The sequence below is a fragment of the Saccopteryx bilineata genome, chromosome 6 (genome assembly GCF_036850765.1).
Source record: "Saccopteryx bilineata isolate mSacBil1 chromosome 6, mSacBil1_pri_phased_curated, whole genome shotgun sequence".
NCBI lineage: Eukaryota > Metazoa > Chordata > Mammalia > Chiroptera > Emballonuridae > Saccopteryx > Saccopteryx bilineata.
Window position 1 is genome coordinate 87,175,380 of NC_089495.1, and position 14,709 is coordinate 87,190,088.

The window sequence follows — 14,709 nt, forward strand, 5'->3', positions numbered from 1 at the left end:
ACTGCTTTTCTCTTGCAGCTTTTAGTATTTTTTCTTTGTCTCTTAACTTTAACACTAAAATTATGTGTCTTGCTGTAGGCCTCCTTAAGTTCCTCTTTAATTGGACTCTCTGTGTTTCTTGAAGTTGTGTGACTTTTTTCTTCATCAATTTAGGGAATTTTTCAGCTATGATGTCTTCAAATGGGTTCTCTATCCCTTGATCATTTGCTTCTTTTTCAGGAATTCCTATGATGTGGATGTTGTTCCTTTTCATGTTGTCACAGAGCTCTCCTAGAGTTTCCTCAACATTTTGAGCCTCTTTTCCTTTTACTGCTCTGCTTTCATGCTTTTGTTTATCTTGTTCTCTAAAATGCTAATTCAATTTTTGGCTTCGTCAAACCTGTTATTAATTTCTTCTAGTGTAGTCTTCATGTCTGATATTGTATTTGTCATTTCTGACTCGTTATTTTTTATAATTTCAATGTCCTTTTTTATGCTTCCTAACTCTTTATTTAGGGACTCTTTATGTCCATCTATTGTTGCTCTAAGATCCTTGAGCATCCTAAAAAATATTGTTTTAAAGTCTGCACCTGGTATTTTGGTTACTCCCATCTCATTTAGATCTTTTTATGGGGGTTTCTCTTGTTGATTCATTTGGGTAGTGTTTGTCAGTCTGCACATTTTGTCTGTATATTAGGTAATGCCATCTAACTTTGAAATTTTTGTGTGGTCTTTATGAAGAAGATGGGCTTGGTGATACTGACCTCCAGGCCACCTATTTTTCTTATTCTAAAAATGCTTCTTGATGGTTTTATTTTTCCTCTTGTTCTATGTGAGTATTAGATGCAGTTGGTCCTTTCATGGGTACAGTTATTCCTTCAGGTTGGTTGGCGCTAAGGGTCAACCTTGATTATGTGTATTACACACTGTGCAGTGTCTGTCTTGTTGGGCATATTTATTCTCCAGTGTCTGGTGCTGCTAGATTCCAACTTTGGGTGTGTTGTTTGTGAAGGTAGTTGAGTCCAGGGTTGGTGCTCTCTGCCAACCACTACCAGTAGTGTTGGCTCTAGTTCTTAGGTTAATATCAGCTCTTGTTTGTAAACTGCTGTGTTCTACCAGTTTGCAGCTACTGCGCTTTTCACTGTTTGTAACTGCATTTTCTGTGTCTGGGTACTGTGAGAGGGACCTACCTTTGTATAAGGATCAGCTTTCTCCTGCTTAGAGATGAGAACAACTCTGTAAAATCCCCAAGCTCTGTAAGATTTATTTCTACTTTTCAGGTGCTCTTCCTCCTCTTGTAGTTGCCTGTTCTTTTCATAGTCTTCTGTAGTAAAATTGTAGTATGGACTCAGATTAGCCTTACCCATCCAACTGATCTACAGGTTTCATGCTTAGTGGTTTAGAGTAGCTGAGGTTGTGAATTCAGTTTGTGGAACCTTCTATTTCAGGAATCTCTTGGTCAGAAGCTTAGTACAGGGAATGTGGCCTTTACTCCAGAGTTTGATTCCTCAGCCACTGCTGGATACTCAAATTTTATTTCTCCCCAAAAAGGTGAGTGGCAGTTTCAGACTGAGTTTAGCCAACAGTCCCCTCTGCAGAAGTTCTTTCAGCTGGTGATACTTCGGTTTCATGGAGGAAGACTAAGAAAGTCCTTTCCTGGGGCTGACTGTGTCATTCCTGAAGGTGGCTAAGCCCCTCAACTAGATCCAACAATAGACTCACAAGGACCTACACATTAAATGTCCATGCTCTAATCACTCTCTTTCTTACCCTTGTGGACTCTAGCCTAGCAGGACAGAATATCCAGTGCCCAGGCCAGCTGACTGTGAAGCTCCAACCTATTCAATTTACATTAGCCACTATGCTGGTGCTGATCACAGAGAGTGGAACTCACTTTTGCTGGGCCAGGTGTGAGGAGCTTTTCCTTAGGATACCACTCTAGCAAAGGTCATAAGGTTCTGAACCGAAGCTTTTTGCAGCTGGCCCCTGGATGTGCCAGCCCTGGACCTCCCAAACAGGAACCCAGCACAGACCATTTGGAGACACTGCCCATGACTATCTCTCAGCAACCTTCTTAGAGCTACAAGCAATTCAGTGTCTGTGGCTGCCTCTGCTGGGCCCAGGTGTACATGGAAATACCAAGCTGCTCCTAGGCTGGCTTTTACTTACTCTGTTCCTGAGGAAAAGTCCACTCAAATGGCCAAATTTTCCTGAGTCTTACTTCCTGCAGTCTGTTTGCTGGCTGCTTCTTGGGCTCAGACACTAGAAAAACTAGTGCTACAGTCTAGAACCTGCAGCAATTCAGCTGTTAGGAAGGGTGGTGGATGTGGCTTGCCGTTCGGCCCCAGGTGTCAGTCTGTCCAGACTTTCTTCACAGACCTCAGTATAGTGAGGACCCATGCATTCGGTGTGTGTGGCCTCTGAAATCCAAAGGTGTGGTCTGCCCACCCAAAGTTTCAGTTGAATCTCTTGTGAGGTGGAAGCACCAGTCATGGACTTGGGAGAGTGTGGGTGGGAGCTCCGGTCTCAACACCAGACTACTGAGTCACTGATGCACCCCCTGCTTCCTGGCCTCTCAGAACGACCCATCACTGTAACTGGGGTATGAGAGACTCCCAAGGGTGGAGTAGCTACTTTTTCCCAGGCTGATGCCACTTAGAGGGGTTTGCTCCACCCAAGAAATATGGTGACTGCAGTACTGGAGAATGACAGCACAGGGGTTCTGGTGGCCATCCCCTTCAGTGTTTCTCCTTGGGCCTCCAACTTTACATTTTCTACCCACAACTCCAGTCCTCTCAGCTCTCCCCTGTCAGAGCCCTGGGTAAGTGGCTTTGAACGAGGTTTTCTGCATAGGCCATTTAAAATGATGTCTGCATCTGAAAGCTCTCTCTCCTTCTTGCAGACAGAAACCAGGCTCTTTTCACAGCTAAATCTGTGTGGGCACCTCTTCTGGGTTCTAGGGCTCTAGGCAGGGTTCCAGGCCTGGGGCTGAGGACTCACACCTCTCAGGGCAACCCACCCTGCCCTGAGAGTCCCTCAAGGTTGCTGCTTGCTCCTGGAAGTGGGGCACCTTTTTCCATGTCTCCGCCCTTCCTACCAGTCTCAGTGTGGCTTCTTTGGTGATCCTTGGTTATAAACTCCTCTTAGTTTAGTTCAAAGTTGGGTTTTCAAGATGATTGTTTTTAAATTAAGTTGTAATTCAATTTGTTCCTGGAAGGTGGCAGTTGAAATGTCGGACTACTTTGTTGCCATCTTTCTTCCCAGAATAAAATATTGTTATGAGAAATGTCAGAGATTTTACTGCCAATAATTTCTTCTAAGACTTTAATGGTTTTGAGGCTAATATTTAAGTCTTTAATATATATATATTGAGTATATTCTTATTTTTGATGTAACTTTTTTGGCATATATAAGTCTAATGTTTCCAACACCATTTACTAAATAGATTATCTTAACACTGTTGTATGTTTTTCTTTTTTGTCAATAATTAATTAATCACAAAGATGTAAGATTATTTATGGGCTTTCTATGATGGTTCATTAATCTATACATCTATTTTAATGCCAGTCTTATGGTCTTTTAATTATTATGGCCTTGTAGTATAGTTTGATATCACATAGAATAATTTTCCCAACTTTGTTCTCTTTTCAAGATTGCTGTGGATATTTGAGGTCTTTTTTAGTTCCATATAACACTGGGAAACAAAATTTTTGTTGCATCCACAAAAACACTGGTTCTTACCTAATTCTAGTGTGCTGATTTCAAATATAACATTAGATTTTCTCTGCAAGCTACAGTGTTTTTGCAATTCAAGATTTTAGGTTTTTATCTTATTGTAAAATTTTCAACATTTAGTTTAATATGATGAAGTAGAATATCCTCTTGGGCATCATATTTGTGGAAATATAATAATTTATATAATGCAATAAATACACTAATACACTAAAAGATATAATTGCATCAGAATTTGTCTACAATTCAAAATAGAACATATTAAAACACTTATTTTAATCATAAAATTTGTGCAAAACTTATTTAAGTTCTATTCAGGCAAAAATTTGCGTTTGTAGTTCTTGTGTTTGTGTACTTGTTGAGGACAATTTTGTTTCATGCTCTAGCAATAGTCTGTTCATCACTAACAGATTCAAATATTCGAGAAACTTATCAAGGTGACTGTTCAGGAAGTAAATCTTAATGCTCATGTTACATCCAATGTCACGGAAAGCCAACAGCATCCTTTGAACCAGAAGTTTATAGTTTTCTGCTTTTTTTGTTGCCAAGGAAGTTCTTTGTAACAGCCACAAAAGACTGACATGCTGCTTTCTCCTCCTTATTTATCTTCCTAGAAAATTCTTTGTCACGTATAAGGGTTTGAATTTGAGGTTCATCGAATACACTCCTTTTATCTCCTCAAAATACATGGCAGAAAAAGCAGAAATAATATGTTGAAAGCATTCACTTACTCTATTCAAAGCCTGAACAAACTGCTTCATTAAGCCAAGTTTGATGTGAAGTGGGAGAAAATGATCCTGTCTCAATTAACTACAGGTTCATTCACAATATTTTGCATCCCTACTTCCAGAGCTTCACGTTTCAACCACTCCTTCTGTGTCCACTGTTTCTCCTGAGCTCGACTGTCCCACAAACACAGAAAGCATGGATACTTCCTGAAACCTCTCTGTTGTCCTAGCAGGAAATCTACCATTTTAGGATCCACACAAATGATCCAGTTATGCTCTTCATACTTCAGAGAGTCAAGGAAAACTTTTATGTCATTCTTACTAAGTCATTCAATTAGGGTTGGCTAAACTGCTGAGGGGTAAATGACTGCTTGGCATCAGAAGACCCTTAAGATTTTACAACCATTTCCTCATGCATCTTATCAAAATACACTTGATCACCATGTTCACTTTCTTCATCCTTAGAAGAAATAAAACCATTGAACACTGGAAACAGGAATGTCTCAGTGTGGGATAGGTCATATTGCTGAAGGAATATTAGGATATACAATCATATGCTGTTCATTCTTGCTGATACCCTTTATATGGATCAGACAGAAATAACAGTCACTGCTGTGGTCCTTAGGTTCATGCTAAACCATAGGAATACCAAAAGTATTAAAATACCAAATTTGGTATTAAAATACCAAAATACTGCATTTTTCTTTTGTCCAGTCACAAAGCATTTTCTCACAATTATGACACACAGTATGAGAAGCCCAATTCTTGTATTGATCGCCAAGAGGAACTTGAAAATAGGCAATATATGCACGTGTCACAAATGATGAAATACTGCGCCTTTGACATTGAAGTATGTAACAGCCACATATATAATAGAAGGTGTCAGGACTATTCTTACATTTATGCCTACTCAGAGAAGCCAGGATTTAATCTTAAAATAAAATAAGAGGGTGTTTTTTTATCAGATAAGAATTTTTTTTACATTTAAAAACAACTACAATTATGTAAAAGTGATGTTTGTACAACATTAATTGCCTTGTGGTTATGTTCAATCCAAGAGTTGTTGCCCTTTAATTCCAATTTAAAAACCAATGCCTGACATTAACTGTAACAAAAATAAATTAAAATTGCATAAAAACGAAAGCATGCACCAAAAAACAGATTTCAAATTTGGCATCAGTGATGCAGATATATATAGAAACAGTTCTAAAACCTTATGGAACAGAAAATTTAAAAAAATTGTTCCCCCGTGTAATTTTTTGGAATACTCATTCTAGTTCTGTGAAATAAGCCATTGGTGTCTTAGTAGGAATTGTATTGAATCTGTATATTGCTTTGGATAGTATGAACATTTTAATGATATTAATTCTTCCTATCAACACAGTATATGCTTCTACTTATTTGTATCTTCATCAGTTTCTTCAATGTCTCATAATTTTCTGAGTGCAGGTCTTTTACAACTTTGGTTAAATTTATTTCCAGATTTTTGATGCAATTATGAATGAGATTATTTTTTAGGTTTCCTTTCTGATAGTTTCATTATTATTATATAAAAATGCAATGGATTTTTGGATATATATTTTCTGTTTTGCTACTTTATTGAATTCATTTGTAGGTTTAGTTGTTTTTTTTGTTTTTTTTTTTTGGTAGAATCTTTAGAGTTCTCTATATACAGTATTATGCCAATAAATGACATATCATCTCCAATAAATGACATTTTTGGTTCTTCCATTCTAACTTGTATGCCTTTTATTTTTTTCTGTCTGAGTGCTATGAGAAAGAGTTCCAGTACTATATGGAATAAGAGTGGTAGAAACAGATATCTCTATCTTGTTCCTGATCTTATGTGAAAAACTTTTAATTTTTAGTTTTTGCCCATTGAGTATGTTGGCTGTGGGTGTGTCATGTATGGCCTTTATTATGTTGAGGTAGGTTCCCTCTATTCCCACTTTGCTGAGAGTTCTTATTATAAATGAATTCTGGATTTTATTGAATGCTTTTTTCTGCATCCACTGATATAATCATGTAGTTTTTATCCTGCATGTTTTTTTTTTCAAATATGGGGTATCACATTTATTGATTTGTAGATATTGTACTAACCTTGAAACTCTGAAATAAATCACACTTGATCATGATGTATGATTTTTTAAATATTTTACTTGATTTGGTTGCTAATATTTTATTGACTACCTTAGTATATATGTTTATCAGAGATATTGACTTACAATTTTCTTTCTTTGTAAAAGACAAAAAGCCCACTATTAATGTTAAAGTGAGCAATCTGATAAGAGAATATAAGCTTTTTGAATATTTTCACATCCAACATAGAAGCACCTAAATATATAAAACAAATCCAGATGGATATAATGGGAGAGATCAATAGTGATAGTAGAGAATTAAAAACCCTACAGACATAAATGAATAGATTTTCCAGACAGGAATTCAGTAAGGAAATGCTAGTCTTAAATGACACACTCAACCAGATGAATTTAATTGATATCTTCAGAGCACTTCATCCCAAAGCAGCAGAAAATGCATTTTTTTCAAGTGCACATGGAACATTTTCTAGGATAGACCATATGTTAGGACACAAACTAAGTCTCAAATTTAAGGAGACTGAAATCATATCAAGCATCTTTTCTGACCATAATGGTATGAAACTAGAAATCAATCACAAGAAAAAAAATGAAAAACATACTAAGACATGGAGGCCAAATAACATGTTACTTAACAATGAGTGGGTTACTAATGAAAACAAGGATAAAATAAAAAAATACCTTGAAAAATATGAAAATGAAAACACAACCCAATATCTGACAGACACAGTAAACACAGCCGTGAGAGGGAAATTTATGGCATTACAGGCCTACCTCAAGAAACAAGAAAAATATTAAATAAACAATCTCACTTTACATTTAAAAATTGGAGAATGTACAACAAAACCCAAAGTGAGTAGAAGGAAATAAATAATAAATACCAGTACAGAAGGAATTCATATGGAATAATAAATAAATAAATAACAACACAAAAAATAAATAAAACCAAGAGCTGGTTCTTTGAGAAGAGAAGAATTTAACAAATGACACCAAAGAACTACAAAGGAGTGTGAGAAAATATGAATATGCTACCAAATTGGACAATCTTAACTAAATAGATTAATTTCCAGAAACATACTACTTTTCAAAACTGAATCACGTGGAAACAGAAAGTCTGAATAGACAAAGTACAACAAGTGAAATTGAAGCACTTATCAAAAACTGACAAACAAAAGTTCTGGACCAGATGGCTTTATAGGTGAATATTATCAAACATTCAAAGAAAAACTAACATCTATTCTCAAATTAAAAAAAAAAATTCAAATTCCTTAAAAAAAATTCAAATTCCTTTTACAAGGCCAGGATTATCTTAATTTCAAAACCAGAAAAGGGTAGTACAAAACAAAATAGTAGGCCAATATACCTGTACCATCATTTTTTTAATGTTTATTTTTGCCATGGTTATTTATTCAGAAGCAATCCAACCTCAACTGTCGAAACCAGCTCAGCCATTGGCATGCACGAAAGGAAGGCATTGTAGGACTTAAGAAAAAGCACACATAGACACAACTCACAGAAAAGATGGGTACAGGGGACTCTCAGCTTCTAGGACTGAGAGCCCAGATCACTGCAGCCTCATTGTATTTATTGGTCTTTTTGCTCATTAAGCAGATTAGCAGAGCCTGTATTCAGGTGCAGAGAAGGGTAAATAACTAATGTCTTTCAGGTATGTAAGGAAAAGGCCATAGGGATCAATTCTTTTCCTTTAAACAATCTTACCAGTGCTTGCTAGGGCAGTGTTCTGCCCCTGTAGGACTTGGCACTCCAAAGTCCACACAAAAGACTTATCTCAGGACCAGTCTAATTCCAGCCATTTCTCCACACTCAACCACTACCCTCTTTCTACCTTTCATTTCTAATATCAACTAAAATTGTATAACTAAATGAAAACCACAGAAAATTATTACTAGATTACATATTATTTATTTAGTATCTATTATGGTTTACATAATATTTTAGGTGCTAGGACTCATCAGTACCTGAATCTATAAAGATTATTTTTTTCATGTACTTTTTGTTAAGTTCTTACATGTTATAGCTTACAACAAATATATATATATATATATATATATATATATATATATATATTTGCAGACAAAACAGACTATTTTAACACTTCTAAGTCCATGTAGTCTTTGAAATTATTAAAATTATATTTCAAACTTAAAAGAAATGATAATATTCCTGATATTAGCTTGTACAAAAATAAGTAAAATATATTTTTATTGATATTTAGTCAGTAGAAATGCAAGTTTTCAAGATGCAGTGAGACCAAGCATCTGGGAGTAATTTAGCCTGAAAATTAAAGATATGTATTTCCCCAGTTCTATATATTCCATTGTTTACCTATCAGCCAACTGAGTATATAGGTTTATTAGTATGACTGAGCTGATGTACTTATGCTTTGACCTCTACTTTTAACCTTATATTCATTACTCAATACAGAGATTACTCCTTGCGGGGGAGAATTGACATTAAATGTTTTAAGACTTATATCACTGACACCAGCATCTGTATTATCATAAATACAAAGCTGCAATTTAAAGGTCATTGTATCACAGCAATGAGTAGAAAGGGAGAGTATGTTATCAATTTATATAGTTTAAAATTGCTTTGTTTTTATTTAATATAATATTTTATTGCCACAGTGAACGTAACTTAAACTACATAAGATTCTGAGTTTAAATATGTAAGATGTGAAATCCTGAAGAGTTAAGAGGACAGTAAGAATCAAGAAGAGAAAAATATTTAGATATATCCCTGGCCAGGTAGCTCAGTTGGTTAGAAAGTCATCCTGATACACCAGGGTTGTGGGATCAATTTCTGGTCAGAGCACAAACAAGAATTAACCTATGGATGCATAAATAAGTGGAACAACAAATCAATATTTCTCTTCCCTCTTTCTCTTTTCTTATTCTAAATCAATAAAAATAATTAATGAAAAATAGATATAATCCAAGAACTAATTTAGACATACCACTAGGAAGAGAAAATCATTGATCCCATAAATTAGTTAAGATTAATAGCTAAGGAAGTTGCTTACTTAATATCTGGTTATTAACACAGATGGAGAGATATTTAGACTTAGTTCATCTTGTAGTTCCCATACAGTTTGTGTAATCATTTTTCAACATACTAAAAAATTCTTCCTTGTCAAAACAATGATGTTAACACAGTAACCTTAAGCGAAGTAAAGAAGTAGGTAAAACATTTAGGTCCTTGGTTAAAACTTGTAACAAAATATTTTTTCTTGAACCATATGCACCTTATTATTCATTAATTCAGTTTAATGTTGTAGAGCAGTGGTTCTCACACTTTACTTTGATTAATTTGGGTCAGGGCCACTATATTTACATATATAATGAGTTCTCAGGTGATGATGAAGCTTCTTGTCCAGGACCTGGACAATGCTGGTGAGAATATTGGTTACCTAATTTGTGAAACAATAAGACTTTGAACTCATAGAGGATGTAGTACACAAAGTACAAAGGAACTTATAAAACTGGTATTTATTTTAACTTGCACAATGTTAGAAAGTAATGATAACCAACAGTACCCACATTTTTAAGAAGGGAACACTGGTGTTGGAAGAGTTAAATTCATTTGTTCATGGCTAAACAGATTAGAAAAGGCTACCATTATTTAAAGACTATTTTTGTTTGTTTTTGTTTTGTTTGTCCTGTTTTGCCCAATGTTCCATATTCTTATCTAGAAAAGGACTGAAAAGGCACTGCTCATTAGGAAGACTCATTTAATTAAGAAGAATCATTAAAGAAATGATGGATCATTTAAGAAACATTTTTCAGGCACCTGAGTAACCCTGCTGGAGGTAGGGAAGATGAAAGTTTAATCTCAAAGTCACACTTCACACAAAAACAGATTCCAGATAGGTCAAGTATTTAATTAAAAATATGTTTGACATAATAATAGTATTAGAAAAGAGAAGTCAATGTATTTATAAAATAATATTTATAATTTATAAAATGCTTTTCTTAATTTTGACTGAAATTTCCAATGTTCTTAAAAAAACTGTTAAAGAAATATGTCAAACTGCATAAAGGTAATGTCAAACAATTATCAATGGACTAGTCTATAAAGAACGTGTGAAAAATGAGAAAGAAGTATTCTAAAATCCATTAGAAAGTTGAGTAAAAGATATAACTAGAAATATGCAGAGAAAGTAACAAAAATGAATCTTTTTAAAAATTTTAATTTATTATGTTTACATGGATTCAAGTGTCCCACTCAATATAACTCCCTCACCCCCACCCCTATGTCCCTTATTATTCTCCCTTTGTCCTCCTCTGCCTAATTCCCTCCTCTTTTTTCTCTGGGATTTGCTGTACTGTTATCTGTACCTATGTGTTATGTATATATAATTTCACTAATCCTTTCACCTTCTCTGATTCCATCCTCTCATCACCCTACCCTATGACAGCTGTCCCTCTGTTCCCTGTGACCTCGCCTCTGCCTTTATTTTGTTCCTCCATTCATTTTGTTCATTAGATTCTACATATAAGTGAGATCATATGATATTTAAATTTCTCTGCCTGGTTTATTTCACTTAGCATTATAATCTCCAAGTCCATCCATGTCATCGCAAAAGGTAAAATTTTTCTTTTTTTTCATGGTCACATAGTATTATTCCATTGTGTTTTTGTACCACTGTTTTTAGTTCACTCCACTACTGATGGAGATGTGGGCTCTTTCCAGATTTTGGCTATTCCATACAATGCTGCAAAAAACATGGGAATGCATATCTTTTCTGAATCAGTGATTTGGTATTCTTAGGATATATTTCTAAAAGTAGGATAGCTGGGTCAAAAGACAGTTCCATTATTAATTTTTTAAAGAAACTCCATTCTGTTTTCCACAATGGCTGCACAAGTTTGCATTCCCACCAGCAGTGCAGTAGGGTTCACTTTTCTCCATATCTTTGCTGGCACTTATTGTGTGTTGTTTTGTTTATGAGTGCATACACTACAAGGCCATAGTAATCAAAACAGCTTGGTACTGGCATAAGAACAGGCAGACAGATCAGTGGAACAGAACAGGGAACCCCAAAAAAACCCCACCCCTTTATAGTCAATTGATATTTGGCAAAGGAGATAAGAGCATACAGTGGAGTAAAGACAGTCTCTTTAATAAATGGTGTTGGGAAAATTAGACAGGTACATGCAAAAAATGAAACTAGACCACCAACTTATACCATTCACAAAAATAAACTCAAAATGGATAAAAGGTTTAATTGTAAGTAACGAAACCATTAACATCTTGGAAGAAACCATAGGCAGTAAACTCTCCAGTGTCTCTTGTAGAAATATTTTTTTTTGTATTTTTCTGAAGCTGGAAATGGGGAGAAACAGTCAGATAGACTCCCGCATGTGCCTGACTGGGATCCACCCAGCATGCCCACCAGGGGTGACGCTCTGCCCACTATAGAACAATGCTCTGCCCCTCCGGGGCGTCGCTCTGCCGCGACCAGAGCCACTCTAGGGCCTGGGGCAGAGGCCAAGGAGCCATCCCCAGCGCCCGGGCCATCTTTGCTCCAATGGAGCCTTGGCTGCGGGAGGGGAAGAGAGAGACAGAGAGGAAGGAGGGGGGTGGAGAAGCAAATGGGCGCTTCTCCTATGTGACCTGGCCGGGAATCGAACCCGGGTCCCCCACACGCCAGGCCGATGCTCTACCGCTGAGCCAACCGGCCAGGGCCTCTTGTAGAAATATTTTTGTTGAATAATCTCACTGAGCAAGTAAAGTAAAGGACAAAATAAACAAATGGGACTATATCAAACTAAAAAGCTTTTGCGGAGCAAAAGACATCATGAACAAAATAAAAAGACAACCCACACAATGGGAGAACATATTCGCCAATATGTATGATAAGGGGTTAATAACCAAAATTTATAAAAAACTTCTAAAACTCAACACCAGGAAGGTAAGCAATCCAATTAAAAATTGGGCAAAAAAACTGAATAGATACTTCTCAAAAGAGCATACAGATGGCCAATAGGCATATGAAAAAATGTTAAATGTCATTAATCATCAAAGAAATGCAAATTAAAACCACAATGAAATACCACATCAAAAATGAATCTTAAACATACAAAAAGTTGTTCAATTTTACATATGGTAATGTAAGTTAAAAGTAAAATCAAAATCAAATTTTCAGTACCAAATTGACAAAAAGCAAAATGTTTTATTAAATGGTATGCTAGCAAAGACTTTGGGAAATTAGTGGGGATTTGAATGAATACAAATGCTCTGTAAGTAACAAATATAAAAAAAAGTAAATGTTATGTTTTGGTCAATTTAATTTCTAGTAATTTTATTATAGATATACTCAATTTTATGAAATAGCTTATGGTCAATACTATGCATTGTAATGTTCTTTACAAATATTAAATAAAATGACTATCAACTTGAGCTTGCTTATATAAATAAATTATAGTGCTCATATACATTGAAATATGCACCAATCATTAGGAAGAAGAAAAAGAGAAGAAAAACCAAAAAAGGAAAAGAAAGAATACAAAATAAGAATGTTCAGACATGAAGAAACATAATATCTCAGGTTCATAACAAAGAATTTTTTTTTTTTAAATTAGGTCATGTCATTAGATATAATGCTGACCTGATTGCCATCTAGTCCCACCAAGTGTAGCTTTTCCCTCATCACTGCCCATCTGGTATCAAGAATTTGATTTTTGTTTGAAGGAAGAGGTATTTGGGATTGGGGTTTTCATGAGTAGGCTGACCATGCAGTTTATTATTTAAACTGGGTTTTCCATATGGGAATGCATGATGACTAAAAAACTGGTGGAAACAAAAATTGTGATCATAAGTGAACATACTACTATTATACTACAGACCATTGGAAAGGGAGATGTTCCTATAAAACAGGCCGATTGACTAAGATACTTCTTCAGTATTACTAGATATTTTGTGGGAGCTATATAAAGAAACAAGACATTTAAAATAAAAATAAAAAACTAGCTAATACTGCTCCTTTTCATAAGTCAAGTGACCTTAGGTCAAGTGACTTTATCATAAGTCAAATGAACACTGCTGTACTGTGTCTTTGCTTCTTTTATATGTCTTATATTGGCAAATTAAAGGTGCTATGATACTCTGGCTGGATAGCTCAGTTGGTTAGAGCATCATGCCAAAGTGCAGAGGTTGCTGGTTCCATCCTGGGTCAGGGTACATACAGGAACAGATCAATGCTCCTGTCTCTGTCTTTCTTTTCCTTCCTCTCTAAAATCAATAAAATAAACATTAAAAAAGATGCTATGAGATAGCTGTATAGGATTTGACTTGAGTTTCAAGGGTTTAATTTGTAGGTACAAAACTAGACACTTTATTTTTATTTACATTCCTATTACAAAGGATCTATTTTTATCTCAAGGCCATAATCATGTCCCTGAATAAAGATGAAAATTGTTTCATGTAAGGACTTTTGGAGAAGATAAATGTTTCAAGAAAATATCTTGCTATATTTGTGCATAAGAAAAAGTATAAAACTAATAAAACTATAGCTAATGTAAAATCATTTACTAATAATGTCTCAACTACTATGGTAAACAATTAGCATAATAAACTGTTTCTACAGAGGGTTTGTTAAAAGTCACAGCATTCTAATCTTCCTACCCAGATATAAGAAAGACTGCATCAAAATGTGATCTAGATTGCATCATAATTTGAGGATGCAGTTTCTGGAATTTGATGGCAATTTAGTGTCAACATGTGAGCTTTCATTCCATGAAGGGAAGGCTTTAGTCCTCTGTCATTTTTATTACTTAGATTCACAAAATGTTCTGTGGTTTTTACTGTCAAAGTTATAATTGCACTGCTTTGTTCTATGCCAATGCTAACACGGTGCATTTTAGAATGTCCATTACATAATAAATACTCTGCTTAAAACTTAAAAGTTTTTAAAATCCTGACTCTTCTGATCCTTGCCTCCTCTAAAAAAAGTCTTGCTTATTTCCTAGATAATATGTCCACTCAAATCCTGTCAGATAAATTCACATGTTTTCCAAGTTTCATGTGTCAGTGGTTTGGCATTCATCTGATTCCTTGTTAAAGGTTTAAACATTATTATCACCCATATCTGTGTAAAATAACTCCCTCATTTGAGTCTCATGATAATCTGTTCAAGTACCTGCTGCCTCTCA